The sequence below is a fragment of the Sciurus carolinensis genome (genome assembly GCF_902686445.1).
Source record: "Sciurus carolinensis chromosome 14 unlocalized genomic scaffold, mSciCar1.2 SUPER_6_x, whole genome shotgun sequence".
NCBI lineage: Eukaryota > Metazoa > Chordata > Mammalia > Rodentia > Sciuridae > Sciurus > Sciurus carolinensis.
This window is the reverse complement of record NW_025920104.1, coordinates 8,094,888-8,115,981: the sequence shown is the minus strand read 5'-3', so window position 1 is coordinate 8,115,981 and position 21,094 is coordinate 8,094,888. Positions and strand designations below refer to the sequence as shown.

Here is a 21,094-nt window from a genome sequence, read left to right as displayed (position 1 = left end):
TGTACTTTCTAAGCATGAGTCAAGTACAATGCCATTGTAAAATTATTAAGTTCAAGAGTTCATAACACTGAGGTTCTGAATTTTACAGTTTGTGAAATTCCACAAACTGTATCATACAACTGTCATACTGCACATAAAATAACTTCACTAAATTTTGAGCAATCTAATAAACATGATATCATTTTCCAAATAATATGTATATTTCCAAAATTATTCTAGAATAGAGGCTAATCACTAAACTCTTGTGAAATTTCAAAAAGAAATCTGGACATGGTGGTGCATGCCTGTAATTCCAGCAGCTCCAGAGGCTGAGGCAGGAGAATTTCCAGTTGAAAGCCAGCCCCAGGAGATTAGCAAGGCACCTAGCAATTCAGAGAGACCTTGTCTCTAAATAAAATATAAAAACATCCTGGGAATTGGCTCAGTGGTTATGCACCCATGGGTTCAATCCCTAGAACAACAAAACATTTTTTGCATTATTTCTTCTTACTATTGAAAATTAGGAAACTAAAAATTAGTTTACTACATTATTAAATTTTGGGTAGATAACACTGAATTTGATATAATAAATTTATGAGCATCAAAGGTTGTATTGAATCATAAATCATTTATTATAATGAAATTTGATCTTATATTTTGAATGATTACATGACATAGCCTTGACTTTGTAAGAAGTTAGAATGTAATACTAACAAATTTTACCATATTGCTTTGAGGTATATAGTTGAGATTTGTATACATTTAAGCAAGTTTATTGCTTCCTTCCCTCTTAGCAATGCATTTCAGTTACTACCTTAAACTTGATCTTTCTGAGTCATTTATCAAAATGGCATTTTAGTTTTGTATTATATATTACTAAAAATGCTACTCTAATTTTACTCTTTCAAATTAGTTATATTCTTCTGCTTATTTTATGTCAAGAAAGAATTTACTTGAGTTCATAAAAGTCATTCTCAGGGTAACAGGTCATGAAAGTTCTGTCCCTTATACCTTGCTAAAATTTTATTTTCCTTTTTTTTTTTTGGGGGGGCTGGGGATCGAACCCAGGGCCTTGTGCTTACAAGGCAAGCACTCTACCAACTGAGCTATCTCCCCAGCCCTATTTTTTCCATTTTAAAAATAATCATATGTTATTTCTTTTTAAGTGCACTTAACAGTGTATAAAATATTAACTATATTTGGCTAATTTCTGAACCTTTTCAGATCTTCAACTTTCTTTCCTTGACTTTAAATCCATTGGAAGGAAAGCTTCAAGAGCTAAGTAAAGAAGAGGCTCTTTGTAAACAATTGATAGCAGATTCTGATAAAGAAAAAGTTCACATATTTGGGTAACATTTTATTTCAAAAGAATTCCTGTAAATAAGTTAAAAATGCATGCTTTTACTACTTATTCTACATATAATGATGTGTTTAAGATATATGATATTCTATACTTTGACAAGCATTTTTAAATATCACTTAGAAATGTCTGGGTTTTAGGTGCATTGGTCTCCATAATTTTAGAGGGCTTTATTTATGTGTACCAATATTAATCATAACAACTTTGACTTTAAATGTAAACTTAGTAAAATATTAGTGAAATGCATTTTAATGGATTCAGCATCTGCATTAGTATTCACACTGTATTATCCCTTGCTTTCTGAGTATTTTAAGCACATTACTCATTGTTTAAACTAAAACTAAAAATATTTTCCTGAGCACTATTGTTCAGTATACAATTATAAACCATTCTACCCCATATAAAGTTGTTCATTAATTCTTACTTATCACAATTAAAGAGAATTTTACATGCAGATATTTTACAAGGACTATATGTTAATGAGTATTTTCATTCTTAGGAAAGATGAACTACACTTTGCCATCACCTATTTCCTCTGATATCATTGCTTAGGAAGCCTGCTTTGAGTTGAGAGGATTGCTCAGTGATTTGCTTTGCTTAGCATTTACAAAGCCCTGGATTCAGTTCCAACCCAGGTAGAAGAAAAATGAATTAACACTTGCTCAATCCTTGATACAGCATCAAATCTAGAGTGTACATTTACAAATATATTCTATATTAATTCATTCTTACTATTCTAAATTTTTCTTTAAAATATAAGCATATATTTATTATTCATACATTGATAGTCTGTTCTGAAATTGACATCACTATAAATATGTATAATTCATACACAGCATTTGGAAATCTGGAAATATTTTCACATGGTCTTGGACTGGAACATATGACAGAGTTACTAAAGGTGAGATTTATATATGTTTATTTGTTGGTTAACATAACATTAAATTTTAATTCATAAAGATGCCTATGAATGAATGCTGTACCTTTTCTGTGTAATTTATAATACATCCCATCTGAAACTTGTAATAAATACCCCCAAATTTATTATATTTACAAAAAGTATAAGCTAGTTGAATTTAACAACTTTTGCCAACAGTCCAATGCCACTGTAAATAAACCATTTGTTTTTGCAGTTGCTGATCTTCTTGTATAGAATACTAGAAGCATGATTTTAAACCAAACAAACATGACATAAGATTCTTCCTCTGATTTTTGACCAAAATATGTTACTTAAGCATTTTTTCCCTTAAAGTAATAATAGGTAATGTAAGGTTGTCTTGAATATTAAATTAGACCCATATGCCAAACATTACCTAAGTACTTTAAGCAAATATTTTGGATTTGAGTAGACTAGAATTATGAGGATAGTGATACAATAAATTAGTACTTAAAACAGATCCCCCTTAGGATTATGCACATTTGGTTCAGGTGCTTTAGAGTTGGGTTTTTTGTTGGGGCACCAGGGATTGAACTCAGGGACACTCAACCACTGAGCCACATCCCCAGCACTATTTTGTATTTTATTTAGAGTCATGGTCTCACTGAGTTGCTTAGCACCTCACTTTTGCTGAGGTTGGCTTTGAACTCTTCCTGCCTCAGTCTCCTGAGCCACTGGGCTTAGAGGCATATGCCACCATGCCTGACTAGAGTTGGGTTTTATTGTACAATTTTGAAACTATTTCAAAATTTTGAAACTATTTTTCTATTTGGAGTAATCTTCAGTATAAATATAATTTCTATCCAATTTGATAGAAATGTTTTCATGTCATGTAAGCAAAATTGTAAAGTAATTTGAAAGTAATCATGTTATTTGAATCTGGAAAACTAGTTATATTTATACTTTTTGAGGTGAGTATATATTATCTACCCAGTAGTGTAGTTCTCTATCTACATCTCTATCCCCTCTGGAAAGTTGGAAGTTGTTTAAGAGTGCAGCAGTTCACTGTCTTATGTACACTTAACTACTTCCCTTTGTACTATTTATATTGAAAGGTAATAGGGATTTTTTTACATTTTCTACAGGAAAGGGACATAACTTTAAGACACCTTTTGACCATGAAAATGATGAATTCGCAAAGGTTGGTATCATTTTCAAAAACTAGCTATACTATTTTTTTGTTTAAATTGGGCCTTCTTTTATTTGCTATTTCAGTAATCCTAGGGTTACAAACTGATTGATACTTTATTAGGTTCTTGATTAAATATGATTATGAAAAATTCATTTAAAAATCTGATTATAGTATTAAGTGACTTTAAAAACACTTAAAGACATAATAAAGTTGTGGTTTTCTTCCTTTAGGTGGTCATGATATCTCAGTTAAAACCAGTACTTCATTTCCAAATGTGAAATAGATTTGCAAAACAGACTTCTTAGAAATAAGAGATGCTTTTTTAAATGTATGTGTGTTAGGCCAGATGTTGGGCCAGATGTTAGGGGCAGTTTTGGTTCGTCAATAACTCCCAGAAAAACGCTCTGCAGACACATGTCCCACACGAGGAACTTTTTATTTTATGTGGACGACTAGTGCTCGCTCGGGGAAAAGGGGAAAGTAAAAGAAGAAGATGTCACAGGGTTTCTTTTTAGTTATGGGAATTTCGCAGGCTGGGAGGAACCAATCGTGGAGGAGAATTATTACAGACTGACTGATGGACCAATGACATATTAGAATGTAATGTGGGAGGCAGGAAAGTTACGGCAACATAATTCCTGTAACTAGAGAGGCAGGCGTAATGCAGATTGACAGGTGGTTCCTGTAGCAGGAGAGAAAGGTGGCTTTATACCTAACATTCCCCCATTTCCTATTTTATAAAAACAAATTTTTGTGTACATGGATGAAGGTCAGTGTTCTGTAATTACTTCCTGCTGGGTGTGGATGTAGAGCTGGTATCATTGTGGCAGGAAGAACTGGAGACTTGTTAGTTTCTCTGAAGGAACATCTGCAGCCAGGCTCCAATCCTGGAGGCACATCTGCAGCTAGGCTCTAATTTTTTTTTTTTTGTGAGATCCTGATATTTCTGCAATACAAGTTGATTAATTGACATGGAAGTAAAAGACAGGGGGTGGAAGAATTGAGAAGTTTTTCCCATAACAAGGCCTAGCAAAGGCTGGAGAGGACAGGCCTTAATTTGGGAGCTTTAACATTGTCTAGGTTATCAGGAATGTAAACACAACATTTAGTAGAGATCTCTATGCTTAAGCTGTTACTAGCAAACATATATTAAGCCTACCTGTGTCTGTAGGCCTTAAACTGACTAAAAATTCTGACTCTAGCAGTTTCTCTTCATAGTTGCTATTATTTTTAAATGCCCAAGAATGGCTATACTTTAGTTTTAACTGATTTGCTAGGTGTTTAAGATCAAACTGGTCAAAGTGACCTGTTCCTGTCTGTTAGAGTCAGCTGAGTTTCCACAGGGGTCACTCATAGAGAATTTAAGACAGCTTCTTAGCTTCATTAGTGCCATTTGGTTAGGCAGGGTCTTCTTGATGACCTGACTTTCCTTGAAAGCATCAGGGATGTCTGCCTTTTTCTGTGACCCTCCTCTGCAGCAGATGCACTGAGTGGCTTTTTCTCTAGCAGCCTCATCAATCTCCTTGCTCAGGAGGTTGTGTGACCCAGAGTTGCAAAGCTCCTTGGAGAAGTCCTCTTGTTCCCTGGGTTGAGGCTGACTTTGAGGGCAAGACCCAAATATGGAGTTTTTCTTGGCCTCTGTATTTAATCTCTAAGTTTGATCTTAACCACCAAGCAAGTCAGTCTCACCAGTCATAAAGTAAGAGTACTGGGATTTAGCTTTAATGTCTATAACTTTACAGTTATTTACCCCCTTTTGTCTAATTGGGGTTTACATTATCTGTCCTATAGGTGATGGCTTACTATTCCAAGTTAATTTACAATGTTTGCTCTTGAAGCAGTACTTCTGCAAAATATTGATCAGGCAACAATTAGAGTTTACAAGGAAAATACAAAATGGAATTACCAACAGTAAAACATTCAGTTTGTGCAATAGCTATCTTGAATTTTGGCTGAGTTCCATTTTTGCTACTGCATATTATACTCTTTCTTAAATGTTTACATATACCCTATTGATGACAGGTCCTGTAATAGAATATTAAATGATAGGTTTACCATTACAGACAAGTTTAATTTGGAGAACAGCAGCTTGATAAATTTTCTGCTTTAAAGGCTTGTATACCTGGAAAATAAGAACACATTTAATATACAAAGAATAATGTTTTAAAGTATGTTACTCCATGGAATAACCTTATAAATTAATCAGATGTCTCTAACAAACACATTTGAGTAATCCCATACATGTTGACTCCAATTCACTCATCTTATTGTAGAAAAACCAAGCTATCAGACAAGTGTACCAATAGTATTTGCCGTCTCTTTTCTGTTGAAGAAAATTCCTAGAAGAATTGATGTTAGACATTTTATAAACATTAATATTTTATTAGTTTGACCACTTAGAGACTTGTGAGTTAATTTTAAGGACATTTTACTTCTATCAGTTTACCCAATTTAAATTGAACCTCATTAAATCACGTGAGTTAAAAAAATATTTGGATCCATTTTTTAAAAATTTAATTTTTATGCATGCTTATATTTAACACAAAAGTAAAGGCCCTGTAATATTTATCTCCATTGCAATGTAACAGATGTTCAAAAATAACTCTAGAGTTAAATAAAAAGAACTGATAAAAAATCATTAACCTAGGTCTGTAGGATCAAAATTGTGAGCTCAAAAATACAGCATTTAAGAAAAATAAAGTCCTAGAAGAAAAATGATAATGGTTATTAATTAAAGCATGAGAAAATGAGAAGGAGAGAAAAGTCAAAAGGGAGAAAAGTATTCTGAGTTGTAGCCCAGGCGAAATTTAAAATGGACATTTTTTTTTCTTGGGTTTTAACCTGGTCTCCCACTGAGCCTTTCTTCATTTACATTTCAATGTAACCCTTGACTGAGATCTGAATCTGAAAGGGGCTAATATGTTCTAGCAGAGACTTGATGCTTAGGTCCTATTAAGTTCTTGAGTCTGCAGGGAGAGCTAAGAAAGAAAAGATTTGAAAATAAGGAATCAGCTAAGAGAATGTGTTCAGGTTTTACTCCCTCCATGTCAGCCACCTCCAGTAAAGGAGCTAGAATGTGTGTATGAGACCGCATGGTTGGTGTACTTGGTGGACTGAATGGAGGAGCAGAAGGAGAAACAGAATGAAGTAAACTTGTAAGGGAAAGAAGGGTTAAAAGGTGGGGGAGAAGCCAAGAGAGGTTTAGCAAGAAAGAAAGGAAAAACAAGAAGGGGAAGAGCTCCGTTCCATTCACCAGGTTGCCCATATATGTACTTAATTATAACTAGTATAATAAGGCATATAATTTTACCTAGTATAAAGCTAAAATTTAGGGTGTCATAAATAGACCATTCTGACTTACTATCTAAAGGACAATTTAGCTCTGATTCAGGGAATAGGTGAAGGGGTTTGAGATGATTTAATAAGCATCTCAGGGGTGAGTTTGCTGGGTTGGATGTTTTGAATTCCATGGTAATCTGAGACCCACCTGGGTAGTGGATTTGGAGTCCCAAGAACCACACTGCCAGGCAACGAGAGGTTAGAACAATGATTTGGTCATCACCTGAAATCAATGTTTAACTGGGCAAAGAGTCGAGAGAGTTTGAAGACCTGGCCAGGATTTCAAGCGAGAACCACGAAGGGGGGAAGCTGCAGGGCGGCGAGAGGGAGCCGTGAGACGAGCAGCGGCAGAAGAGAGCGAGCTTCAAACCCTGAGAAAGAATCTCAGCACCATAAAATTCAGACATCCACCCAACAACTAAGACCAATTATGAGGACCAAGGAGGTACCCCCACACCTTGGCAGTTGAGCGGCGGGAGCTACGAGGGATGAAGCCGCAGGGAGGCGAGAGGGAAGTGCGGGCGAGCGGTGGAAGGCCGCAAGCTGGCGGAGGGAACTGTGGGGGCGACCGCTTCTTAAATGAGGAGGGGACTGCTGCGGGTGGCCGAGATGTGTTTAAATAGTCAGGGGCCTGCCTAAGGGGAACTCACCAATTTTGGAGTCCGGTGTTGTATGCAGAAAACTGGGCATCCAGGTAAATGGAAGGTGAGCCTGAATCTGTGGGTGCAGGAGCCATCGGATGGGATTCCACTTGCTTAGTCAGTGGAAAAAAAAACATCCCGGGTCTTTGGGCACCAGATGTTAGGCCAGATGTTGGGCCAGATGTTAGGGGAAGTTTTGGTTCATCGATAACTCCCAGAAAAACGCTCCGCAGACAGGTCCCACATGAGGAACTTTTTATTTTATGTGGACGACTCGTGCCCGCTCGGGGGAAAGGGGAAAGTAAAAGAAGAAGATGGCGCAGGGTTTCTTATTAGTTATGGGAATTTCGCAGGCTGGGAGGAACCAATCGCGGAGGAGAATTATTACAGACTGACTGATGGACCAATGACATATTAGAATGTAATGTGGGAGGCAGGAAGGTTACTGCAACGTAAGCTGGAAATTCCTGTAATGGGAGAGGCGGGCGTAATGCAGATTGACAGGTGGGTTGGCAGGCTGGGTTCCTGTAACAGGGAGAGGCGGGGGTAACGCAGATTGACAGGTGGTTCCTGTAGCGGGAGAGAAAGGTGGCTTTATACCTAACAATGTGGATATAGGTATGTGTCTTACAAATAGTACCAGTATTGTTATTTTTTCAAAAATATCAAGATATTATTTTGTTCACATATGAATACACAACAAGTGGAATCCAAATCATATAGAACCACAAGAATGGGATCCTAATTAGCATAACTTAATGGGATAAGTTATGCTCCATGTATGTACAGTATGTCAAAATACAGTCTACTGTCATGTATATGTAAAAAGAACAAATAAAAAGTCATGAATTTGACACTAATATTATTAACAATTAAAAAGTAGTTTGAGAAATATTAGAGGTATTTTGATAGACTGTGTAAAAAAGCAATGAACTTTGTTACCTGAACACATTAGAAACTTGAAAATATTATAATCACTAATTTTGATTGAAACCTGAAATTATTATTAGATTCACTAATTTTAATTATTACAGAAATCAAAATAAGCATACTATATCTACTTGTACTCTGTTGTTTTGACTATTATATATTAAAATCTAGTAATTAGGTTTGAGAGTCTATCACAACTATTTTTTATTGCAAAAATATTTTAATAGTGTAAATAGCTTCATCAGTCATGTTTATAAGCAAACTATATATTTTAGTATATTATTTCTAATACATCTGTTTTTCAAGATGCAGATTTCAGCAGAAAACCTCTTCAATGATTTTGAAGTTTAAATTATTCTAGTATAATTATCTTAACTACACCTTGAAATTATTTCTACTTAGATTGGGATTACCAATAAAGATCAGCAGAAAATTCTGGCTGCTGTTAAAGAACTGGAGGTAGAAGAGATAAATTTTGGAGAGTTACCTGAATTGGCAAAGTCAGAAGTCAGGTAAAGTTAACTTATCAATTTATATTACTATTATGTAGAGTCAACTATTCTTGTTGAGATTAATATTGATAATGTCTGTCATTTGATTTTATAACATTATTTTCTCAAGGAAAGAGATTTTGAAATATTCTCTGTTCAGAAATAAGATAGCCTTTGTAAAGTCAATTTTTATAGTTATTTTACTAAGAAGCAAACCAGCGCACCATCTTAACTCATGTTGAAACATTAATGCTTTATTTTTTATTGCTTCTTGTTCAATCAGGCTATATAAGAGATACCATGCTTTCCTAGTATAGTTCTTACACTCTTTAAATGATTTTAGATGTCAAAAAGAAAAACATTAGAGTAGTAATATTTTCTCTTAATAAGAAAGCATTTCTCATATGGTCTTGGATATATTTTTAGCCTTTATTATGTGAAATATGTTATCAAGATATAAATTTCATTTCCAATACTATAAATTTGTTAAGCACTGAATACTAATAATCCAAAGTCTTTGATTTTATTAATAAATTATAGAGAAGTGAATGTTTTTGAACTTTTTATTTTATAATAATTATAGATTCACATATTTCAGAGATAAAAGGGAGATCCCATGCTTTCTTCATGCAGTTTGATCCAGTGTTCATGTCTTACATAACTGTAGTATAATATCCAAACCTGACAATCTGCAGAGCTTATTTGTATTTTACCAGATATGCATGCATTTATTAGTGTGAGTATATTTAAGTATGCAATTATATCATGTATAGTTTCATGTAACCACTGTCAACACTTACAATATTCCTGTACTACTGGCTTCTGCATCCAACCGCATTATAGCCATACTCATCCCTTTCCCCATTTTAACACCTAGCAAATGATAATTTGTTCTTCATCTTTATAGTATTATTTCATGAATGTTAAACAAATAGAATTATGCAGTAAATGTCTTTTAAAAATTGATTTTTTTGCGATCATTGTTAAGTTCAGTCAATAATGTTGCATGTATCAGTATAATACTTTATTCCTTTTTGTGGATGAGTAGTATTCCATGCTATGTTTTAACGACATTTTAATCATTTAACAATTGAGGGGCATTTAACTAGATTTTAAAATCTGATTATTTCAATTTAAACTGTTGTGAATAAGATTCTTTTCTTAAGTAAGTTTTAATATCTCCTGGTAAAATGTTCAGGAGAGCATTTTAAAAGTTGCATGGGAGTTACACTTTAGTTGTTTTGTTTTTATTAACTAGTCCCCTTATTTCCTGAATGTCAGTATTATCTTATGTTCAACCTACTATATATTAGTGATCCAGGTTCTCTGCATACTCATCAGCATTTTGTGTCAGCACTAATTATTTTTAGCCATTTCTACAGGAGCATAGTGATGGATCATTTTGATTTTATTTGAATTTACCTAAAGGATAAAGGTGTTGAATATCTTTTCATGTCTTATTTGCTATTTGTGTATCATTTATGGTGAAGTGTCTCTGTCTCTTGCCCATTTAATTTTGTATGTATTGTTTTTTTAACATTGATTTTGGGAAGTTGTCTAAATTCTAGTGTTCTGTTGGATTTGTGCTATTTTTTTTTAGTCTGTAATTTTTATTTTCATCTTAATGGGGTCTTGCATAGAGCAAACTTTTAATCTTCAGGGCTAGCATTTCCCTCTTATAGATCCTACTTCTAGTGTCAAGTTTTAAAAAATTAGATTCTTAATGTTTTTTTTAAGTCCATGGTACATTTTAAGTTCATTTTTGTGACTGTATGGTAGAGGCTGCAGTTCATTTGGGGACTCTGGATGTACAATTGTTCCAGCACTGTTTGTTAAAAAGGTTATTCCTTCTGCAGATTTGGTTTTCATTATTTGTTAAAACTAAATTTGACATATTAGTGTAGAATTTTCTGGGTTCTCTATTCCAGTTTCTTCAGGTGTCTGTCCCTCTGTAACTGTACATGACTATCTACCCTTATCTGAAATGCTTGGGATCAGAAATATTACAGATGTTTGGAAGTGTATTTGGATTTGGGAATATTTCCATAGATGCTACCTGTTTAACATCCCTAATCCAAAAATCCAAAGTGCTCAGAAATTGGATCTAGATTTCAGATTTTCCAGTTAGCAATGTCCAATTTTTACCATACTGTCATGATTATTCTAACTGTAAATGGACAGACTTAGCATCAGGAAAAATTATTCCTATCATTATTTTCTTTCCCAAAATTGTCTTGGCTATCCTGGAACATTTCTCTTTTCATATATGCTTTAAATTAAGCTATTCTATGTCTACAAAAAACTTTTCTGAGATGTTTATAGTAATAGCACTAATCCTATGCAAATTGACATCTTAACTATGTTAAGTCTAGTAAATCCATGAGCACACAAGTTCAAGGTTTTCCTTTAATCAGCATTATGTAATTTTTATTACATAAATCTAAATATATACCAAATTTAACTCTTTCATTATCTTTACAGCATTGTTAGTGGTATTGACTCTTTTATTTGTTTCCACATGCATTTATTTATATCTTCTGATTGTGAATATTTCAACTTTGCTGAACTCACTTACTAGATCTAGAAGGCTTTTTTTCTAAGTTATTTGACATTTTCTATAGAAATAGTGTGGTCTACAGAGAAATCTGATAATTTCTTTCCAATCTTTGTGCTTTTTATTTTTCTTGCTTTATTACAGTGGACAAAACCTTCAGTATTTTGTTGAATAAGAGGTGAATAATGGACATTCTTTTCTTCTTCTCATTCTTAAGGGAAAATCGCTCATTTTACTATTTTTTTTACTACCAAGCATGATTTTAGCTATGTAGGGATTTTTGTAGATACTATTATGAGACAGAATATTCAGCTCTGTTCATATTGTTCTAAAATTTTTTATCATGAATATTTGTTGAATTTTATCAATGATTTTTCTATGTCAATTGACATTGTTGCCCAAATTCTTCTATGGTCTCTTGGCAGGTTGAATCAAATCCCCCCAAACAATAGGGTCATATTTAGTAGGAAGAAATAAAAATTTCAAAATTATTTGTGTCTCATGCCTAGCCACTGTTAGACCAAATTAATAGAAATATGATGTCTAGAATAAATAAGATAACAATTTCACTGTACATAATACAGCTGGAGGGTTTTTGCTTATAGAAGGATTTAGCATAGAATACAAAATCCATCACATATGTTTGTGTGTAAATATATATATATATATATATATATATATATATAACATGATCCTATAATATATATAATCAGATAAATTAGACATAAAATTTAATTTATATATGATTTATCAAAATACATAAATTCATTCTACTGCTTTGTATAACTAAGAAAAAAAATCAAAAAAAGAAAACCCCTAAGACTCTTTTGCTTTAGATTATGATTGTATATTTAGTAATTTTTGTAAAAAAATTTTGTATGTAGACATTAGCTATAGTAAAACACCTTGATTTTGGAATCCTGAATTACCCATAAAAATTGTTTTTCTTCTACCAAGTAATTGTGAGCTGCTCCTACTTAGCAATACTACCTGATAATTAAACTATGAAATTTTCTTTATTGTCATATCTTTCTTCACTATTTGGAGTTTTCTTACCAACTATGTTTTCCCTCATCTTCTGCTTCTCATTGTACATGGTAACAGAGTCTTTTTCTTATGTATGCTTCCCTTAACTCATTGTTTCCTGTTTGTTCCTTTAATAATTAGAAAATTCTCATCCCCTTCTCCCTTTTAGTTTCATTGGACTCAAAAAGTAACCATTATTATCCTGATGACCCTGAAGCTAATGCAGGAAGAACACAAATTTGAGGCTAACCTCCTAAATTTGGTGAGGCAATAAACAAGTTAGGGAGACCCTGTCTCAAAATAGAAGAGGCTTGTTGTAGTTCAGCATTAGAGTTACCCTGTATTCAATCTTCAGTACCAAAAAAATAAATAAATAAATAAAAATAACCATTATTACAGACACCAAATTTAAGAATAATGTCTGTGCAGAGGACAAATACAGATATTTATCTCTACAGCCCTTAAAAGTGCCTGACAGTAGCTAGGCATGATTATACATGTCTGTAAATCCCACCTACTGGGAGACTGAGACAAGGGGATGACAGGTTGGGTGCCAGTATAGGTAACTTTGTGAGAGCATGACCTAAACTAAAATTAAAAAAAAAAAAACTGGGGATATACTATATAGCTCCACTGCAGAGTGCTTGCCTACCTTGTAGAAAGCCCCCAGTTCAATCCCCAGATCCTCCTTCCCTACCACAAATGTGCATAAAATCCAATGAGTTCCCTATAAAGAATCACATTTTTCTGCCTCCTCAGAATCCTCTAATCTTACCTTCAATACCAGAGTAGTATTGTTTCTAATATTCATAATCACCTCAAAAAAAAAATAAAAACTTGGAAATCAATCTAAGAAGAGGCAAAATACCTCTACAATAAAAACTAAATAACACTAAGAAAAAAATTGAAGGCCCTAGAAGATGGAAAGATCTCCCAAGCTCCTGGACAGTCAGGATTAATATTGTCAAAATGGCCATGTACCAAAAATGTTACACAAATTTAATATAATTTCTATTAAAATTCCCATGACAGTCTTCATAGCACTAGAGAAAGCAATTACAATATTCATTTGAAAAATATAAGAGGCCCAGAATAGCCAAAGCAATCCTTAGCAAGAAAAGCAAAGGAGGCGGCATCACAATACCAGACCTCAAAATACACTACACAGCTGTAGTAATAAAATCAGCATGGTGTTGGCACCAAAACAGAAATGTAAATGGTATAAAATAGAAGAGACAAAAACCCACATAAATAGGTATCTCATACTAGACAAAGGTGCAAAAAACACTCACTGGAGAAAAGATAGCCTATTAACAAATGGTGCTGGAAAAGTGGAAAGTCACATGCAACAAAATGAAATTATCTCACACCTTTATCTCACACCATTCATGAAACTCAACTCAATGTGGATCACAGACTTAGTCTCTAGAACCAAGAATCTGTTACTACTAGAAGAAAAAATCAGATGCAAATCTTCACCATGACAGCCTATATCTGACTTCCTTAACAAGACTCCTAAAGTACAAGAAGCAAAATTGAGAATCAATATGTGGGATGGACTGAAACTAAAATGATTCTTCTCAGTAAAAGAAACCATCAATAAATGTGAAGAGAGAGCCTACAGATTGGGAGTAAATCTACTGCATGCACCTGAGATAAAGCATTAATCTGAGGATATACAAAGAATTTTAAAAACACCAAAAAACCAAATAACCCAATCAATAAATGGGCTAAGGAACTGAAAAATTACTTCACAGAAGTTATAGTTGATCAACAGACATATGAAAAAATGTTGAAAATGTCTAGCATTTAGATAAATGAAAATCAAAACAGCTCTAAAATTTTATTTCACTTAAGTCAGAATGGCACTTATCAAGAATAAGTGCCAAGGATGTGAGGAAAAAGATAGACTCATACAGTGCAGTTGAGAATGCAAAATTGTGCTACCACAATGGAAAGCAGTATAGTGATTCCTCAGAAACTTGGAAAGGGGCCATCATTTGACTCAGTTATCTCACTTCTCGACTTGTACCCAGAGGACTGAAAGATCAACATACTACAGTGACGTAGTCACATCATTATTTATAGTAGCTCAGTTCACCATAGCTAAAGTATGGAACCAAACTAGATACCCTTCAACAGATGCATAAATAAATAAAATGTGGTATGTATGCATATATATGTATATATACATACATATATATATACACACACACATACATACAATGTAGTATTTCTTGACTTTAAAGAAAAATGAAATTCTGGCATTTGCTGTTAATGGATGGAGTTAGAGAATATCATGCTAAAAAAATAAGCCAAACCCCAAAATCTGAAGACCCAAAATTTTCTCTGATATGCAGATGCTAATTCACAATGTTGGGGGTGTTAGGGAAGAATTGAGTTTCTGTATATTATGCAGAGGGTATTGAAGGGAGTGGGAGGTGAAGGGGTATGGAGTTAGGAATGATAGTAGACTGAAACAGACATTATTACCTCATGTACATATATGACTACATGGCTGATGTGATGCTCCAATATGTATAATCAGAAAGATGAGATATTACACTCAATTTATGTATGAGCTATCAAAATATGTGAATACATTCTACTGTAGTATACAACTAATTAGAACAAATAAAAAAATTACAAACATAATTTTTTATTATGACATTTCCTCTTCTCTTAAATGCATTGTGAAGGATTTCATTTGATACTTTAAAATACTAACATTTTTCCACTGCCAAGTACTATTTTTTATTTCAACATATTCCATTTTTCTTTTCTCCCCAGAAATAATGTTATAAATGAGGCTTGTATATTTAAGTTTAAAGTTCCAGAAATGTCAATGGATATGTGGTTTCTATATACGGTCTTTGAAAACATATGGAGAAATAGTAATCATGATTTACAGTAGTGATTCCATACGTGGTCACATCAGAATGACCAGAAGAACTTGATGTATATATTAGTCTTGTTCTTCATTGCTGGATATAACTTTACAGGCAAATATTATTGAATAAATAGCCAGTGAATTACAGTATTCTATAAAATATAATACTCAAAAATGTAATAGTATCATCACTGGGGCACCTTTACTAAAGCTAACATTGTAACAATTATAAACAAATGGATTTCCATACCATTTTAAAATTTAGAGAAGTCTTCCAAAGAATAACATATATTATCCATATTTCTTTAAAACCTTATCATGAAGTTTATCTTATAGGCATTTCCCCTTCTTCAATATATTGTGAAGATTATCATGTAAGAAGATTTTAAAATCAATAAATTTGAATATATTTGTTCATTTTGTTTCATGCTTTTCTTGTATGTGTAAAAATTTTTACAATAATTTCTGTTACAAAAGTGTATATGCTTACTTCATTTACTTTCTTCCTACTTTAGTAGACTTGTAGAATTAAAAAAAGGTCAATTTTTAAAAGTTGCCATTCCACAGCATCTTTTAGATATTTTTTAACAGAAATAATGAATTTTCATTCATGTCTGATATTTTTATCAATTTCTGCCCAGATATTTTCTCTTAGCTCTGAGCTACCTGAAATTTACTTGAATGTGTCGAATTTCTCACAGTTCTGATTATGGAGAAACTGGTCTTTCTCAAAAAAGAAAAATTTACATAGATATAAAATGTTACATGTAATGTGTTATTCACCTCTATTATTTATAAACATTCTAAGGAGTGAAGGGTGGGGAGTTAGTACAGGGTTAGGAAGGATAATAGAATAAATCAGACATTATGAGCCTATTGTATATATGATTACATGTCCAGTGTAATTCTATATCATATAAAACTAGAAGAATGAGAAATTATACTCCATTTATGTATGATATGTCAAAATGCATTCTACTGTCATGTCTACTAATTAGAACAAGTAAAAATATTAAAACTAAAGATGTAACATCCAACAAAATGGTTGAATTAGATTACATCAGTATAATTTTTTTCATCAAGATTATTTTGAACCTTGGTGTCATGGAAACATACTCAGAATAAGCATAAAATGTACAATGTAAAATTACATGTGAAATATAATGTCATTTGTGTACATTCCTAACAAAAATACTGGAATTAAATGTGTATTAAAGAAAATATTACTGTAGAATATTTTTCAGTTATTTTCAGTTATTAATACCAGTTATTATCTTTGGGTGGTAAAAATGTTGATTCTTGAATTATTTTCAGATATTCTACAATGAGTACATAGTACCTAAATATAATGATTTTATTATAGATTTTAAGTTTTAATGCTTGACTTCAAATTTTAAATATTGAGTATTATATTTATTAGTCTGCTACATTTTGTTATAACAAATAATTTTTAAATGTCTATCACTTCTAACATTGAAGTTTATTTCTTGGTTATTATTGAATAACTGTGGTAGCTCTCCACATTGTTAGTTGCGAATAGGCTAAAGGAGCAGTCCCAGTCTCTGATAAGCTCTTTCTATGGCAAAGGAAAAAAAGAAATACACTAGTCAAGCAGCAGAACCAGTAGGTCAGTTGGTTACTTTTTAAGCTTGTGTTCAAAAGTCACACAGTGACTTCCAATCATATTTTATTTGACAAAGCAAGCCACGTGACCAGGCCTCATGTTACTGGTGCTTAAGCTATAGTCCTTTGACAAGGTTATAGTTAGCTTAGTTAAAACAAACACACACACACACACATACACACACACACACACAAATACAGAGACATAGCTAATTTGATTAAGTAAACCATACCTGTGTCATATTTGCTTATTTTTAATAAATAGGTGCAAAAGTATTAGGGCTGTCATACAAAGTTTTGTAGGTTATGTAATGTGTGGTTTTGATGTATATGATAAAAATGGTACTCTGAAGAGTTTGTTTTGTATGATTTGACTGTCTGTACCCAGGGACTCTGAAAATAATGTCAAAAGAAATGTATATATTTTCTTTATATTGATTAAAACTGTGATTTTGCTAATAATATTTGCTCATTTCATCTGAGTTGCTTACTGAGTCCCTTCCTGTTTTTAGAATAAGAGCTGATAAATTAATATTCCACATGTATATCTGTAAATCATCTATTAGAATTACATAACTGATATCATTTGATATTTCCAGGGGCAACTCTGAATCGATAATAATTTCCTTGAGTTCATGAAATATAGTTCATGTTAATGATTTATTTGTTGAGTATTTTTAGTAGTATACAAAATTTGCATATTAAAAGAGCACTAATATCTAAATTATAAGTATATATAAATATCACATGGAAAAAAATACAAGTAATTAGTGCTATGGCTTGGGTAGCAATAATGTCTTGTATTCTTTAAGTTCTGTCCTTTCTATAGTAAAGCCCAGAAAGGAAATGGAATAAAAAATTACATGTATTTTGAAAATGCTTTTATAAATACTTTCTCTTCCTAAGTAGTATATTTTTTTATTTTCAATTTGCTTATCAAAAGCAACTGTAAGGTCTTTTTCTTTGTCAGTGACATATATATATATATATATATATATATATATATATTTTTTATGTTCGTAAAGTTTATATTTTATAAACAATATTTCCTACCTAATTTTTTCAAGCTAACAGAAAAGACTTTTCTTAATTGAAAATGTTATATATTTTCTTGTAAGGGTTCTTAAGGAAAATTTTCCTATTGATTTTACTTAAGGCTGACTTGCTTGTTTTTGATAATGTATCATCCTAGAAATGGTGGTAGAGAAACTTTATATGCTCTATAATGAAATAATTCTGCAACTAAGAATTTCTGTTTGGATTTAAAAGTGTCATTTGGTTCTTTAGTAATAGATTTTGTGTACATTTTTATTTCAGTAGATACTACTAAAACCTTCTCCAGAAAGGTTAGCTCATGATCTTGTCAACTCTTAATGCTAATGATCTACTTAATTCTTATCATTTTGCTAGAATATAGCATTTTATATTCTCACATTTATTATCATTTTAATTTTTGTTTCTTTTTCTCTGAATTAGCTGTTTACAACCTTTGTTTACTTAATTATTGAGTTGTGTTTCTTGGTACTTTTCACTGTAAATTAGTTTGTGTTACTGAAACTAATCTAGTCAACAGGTCTTCTCTTAGTGAAAATTGGTAGTTACATTATTTATTGTGCTTGACCTTTTTGTCTTGAAATGATCCCCTGTATTGTAATTTATAGCAAAATTTAACTCCTTATTTTCTTCTACTGCTGAAGCTACTTTTCCTTTAATGTCTTTTGTGTTTTCCCTTGATCAATTGCTCTCTCTTCACAGCATGCCCTTTTTCTCTGTGATCTTTGTGACCATAATTTTGATTTCTAATGTTGATCAAGTCACAGACATTTCTAATTACTCTTGTGATTTGTTAATATGTTCACAAGAAAGGCTGAATTCCAGATAATGGTTAGTAAAAATAAAAATGTAACTTTTTTCCCGATGGAAATCACTGAACCTCTGAATTGTATGTAAACTCAAGAGTCTGTAGACTTCAGAGTAAATATCCTTGTAAGACCTGCATTATCTACTTCTTACTAGTGGTTACCACCTGCCTCTTATCCTAATTGCAGTCATTACCATAATTAAGTCTACTTGAATGCCAGCTGTTTGGAGACACAATTCTTTGTATTGCCTCCAACAGTCCTTCTGAAAGTCCTTTTTCACCATTCTAGAGATATGGAAACATTTGGCTCAAGATTAGGCTTGTGCAATATCATAAAGATAGTAAGTGTGGTAGTTGATTCCAAACTCAGCATTAGTCTTGATGCAAGAGTCTGTGCTCTTAATTATTATGCCACGGTGTTTTCTCTCCATCCCCTATTCTCCTCACCACCCATCCTCAAATTCAGTTCTCTGCTTCGCACCAACTTTAATGGAAAGCAAATAATAGAGAATCATTCCAAATTCTTTCTATTATTTTGCATGAAATCTATCATGACATTTTTCAATTTATCCCAGAAGTTTCTTAAACTCCACTCAACCTCCTCCTTCCAATGAGACTGACAGATCCTTAGTTTAAGCTTCATCATCTCTTCAATGATTCTTTCTATTATTCTCCTAGTGATTCTCTCTACTTTTGTTTTTGTGTTTCTCTAAGCCACATCACTCTCCTAATAAACTTTCTTCTACAAAAGCCTGATTTTATACTTTCTTGTTTAAAATCCTTTAATAACTCAGTTATAGATCTACCTTATAAACTAGATTAATATTAGTTGTTGTTGAGGATTGGAAGAAATAATATATGTAAAAATAACTAGTGGTCTCTTCATATGGTAGATATTCAAATATTGGTATTTTTATCTTTCCTGTTCGTGTATCCCTTTAGGTAACAATGTTACAGTTGTGTGTCCACATTCATCTTGAAATATGAGATCCTTAAGATTCAAAACTTATTTTTCCTCTTTTTTAATTGGTTTAATACAAGAACTAATTCAGTTCCTAATACATATTACCTAATCTATAAACATTTTTAAAGGATCTATTAATTTTATAACTAGATTTTGTATCTAGAGCAGTAGAAGGAAGAAAATTGCTCTTAAGTGATTTCTATTTATTTGTTTCCTTTCTTTAGTGGTGATGAGTTCCTCCACTTTCTTCTGAAATTAAACAAACAGTGTGGCCATTTAATAACTGCTGTACAGAATATTTTTACTGAATTACCTGTAAATTCTCATAAGGTATTCTAACAAAATTATTAAGTGAAAAAGTCTGAATGCTGAAGAACACTCCAAATAAGTTCATGATAATTCAGTAACAAGTACTGATCTGGTAAAGTATCACTTGTTCAATTTAATATCAAATAAAGTAAATTAATATTTTTCCTTTGCATACAAATTAGTTGAAAAATACTGGGTTATCACCCACAAGCAAAGGAAAATAAATAAGACAAAAAATTAAAACTGATCACTGTAATGAACTTCCCATTTTTTTGTGTGTGGATTTAATTTAACTTTTATTTTTTCATGTAAGTGTGTCAACAGTTCACTTGCATTTGCATTTTTTTCCTTTTTTTAATTATTGTAAACAAAGGGTTACATGTTGTTTCTCTGTTTGTAAATGGAGTAAAGGCATACCATTTGTGTAATCATAAATTTACATAGGCTAATGTCCTCTGATTCATTCTGTCATTTTTTCCCTTCCCCCTGCCCCCACCCCTCTTTTCCCTCTAACAGTCCCTTCTTCCTCCATTCTTGCCCCGCTCCCTAACCCTAAACCTGACCCTAAAACTAACCCCTCCCAACCCCCATTATGTGTCATCATCCACTTATCAGAGAGATCATTTGACCTTTGTTATTTTGAGATTGACTTATCTCACTTAGCATGATATTCTCCAATTGCATCCATTTGCCTGAAAATGCCATAATTTTATCATTATTTATGGCTGAGTAATATTCCATTTTATGTATATACCACAGTTTCTTTATCCATTCATCAACTGAAGGGCATCTAGGTTGGTTCCACAATATGGGTATTGTGAATTGAGCAGCTATGAACACTGTTGTGGCTGTATCTCTGTAGTATGCTGATTTTAAGTTCTTTGGGTATAGGACAAGGAGTGGGATAGCTGGGTCAAATGGTGGTTCTATTTCAAGTTTTCTAAGGAATCTCCACACTGCTTTCCAGAGAGGCTGCACTAATTTGCAGCCCCACCAGCAATGTATGAGTTTACCTTTTTCCCCACATCCTCACCAACACCTGTTGTTGCTTGTATTCT

The 21,094-nt window shown here is 32.7% G+C and overlaps 1 non-coding gene and 1 pseudogene across 1 annotated transcript; one reads left to right on the top strand and one right to left on the bottom strand.

Annotated features, from left to right (window-relative positions):
• The window catches only part of LOC124973102 (ankyrin repeat, SAM and basic leucine zipper domain-containing protein 1-like), a 41,434-nt pseudogene extending 21,356 nt beyond the window's left edge, over positions 1–20,078 (top strand).
• On the bottom strand, positions 1,023–1,095 carry Trnat-ugu (transfer RNA threonine (anticodon UGU)). The gene has a single exon. It is a non-coding gene; the product is annotated as a tRNA-Thr (tRNA).
• Positions 20,079–21,094: the final 1,016 nt, after the last annotated feature.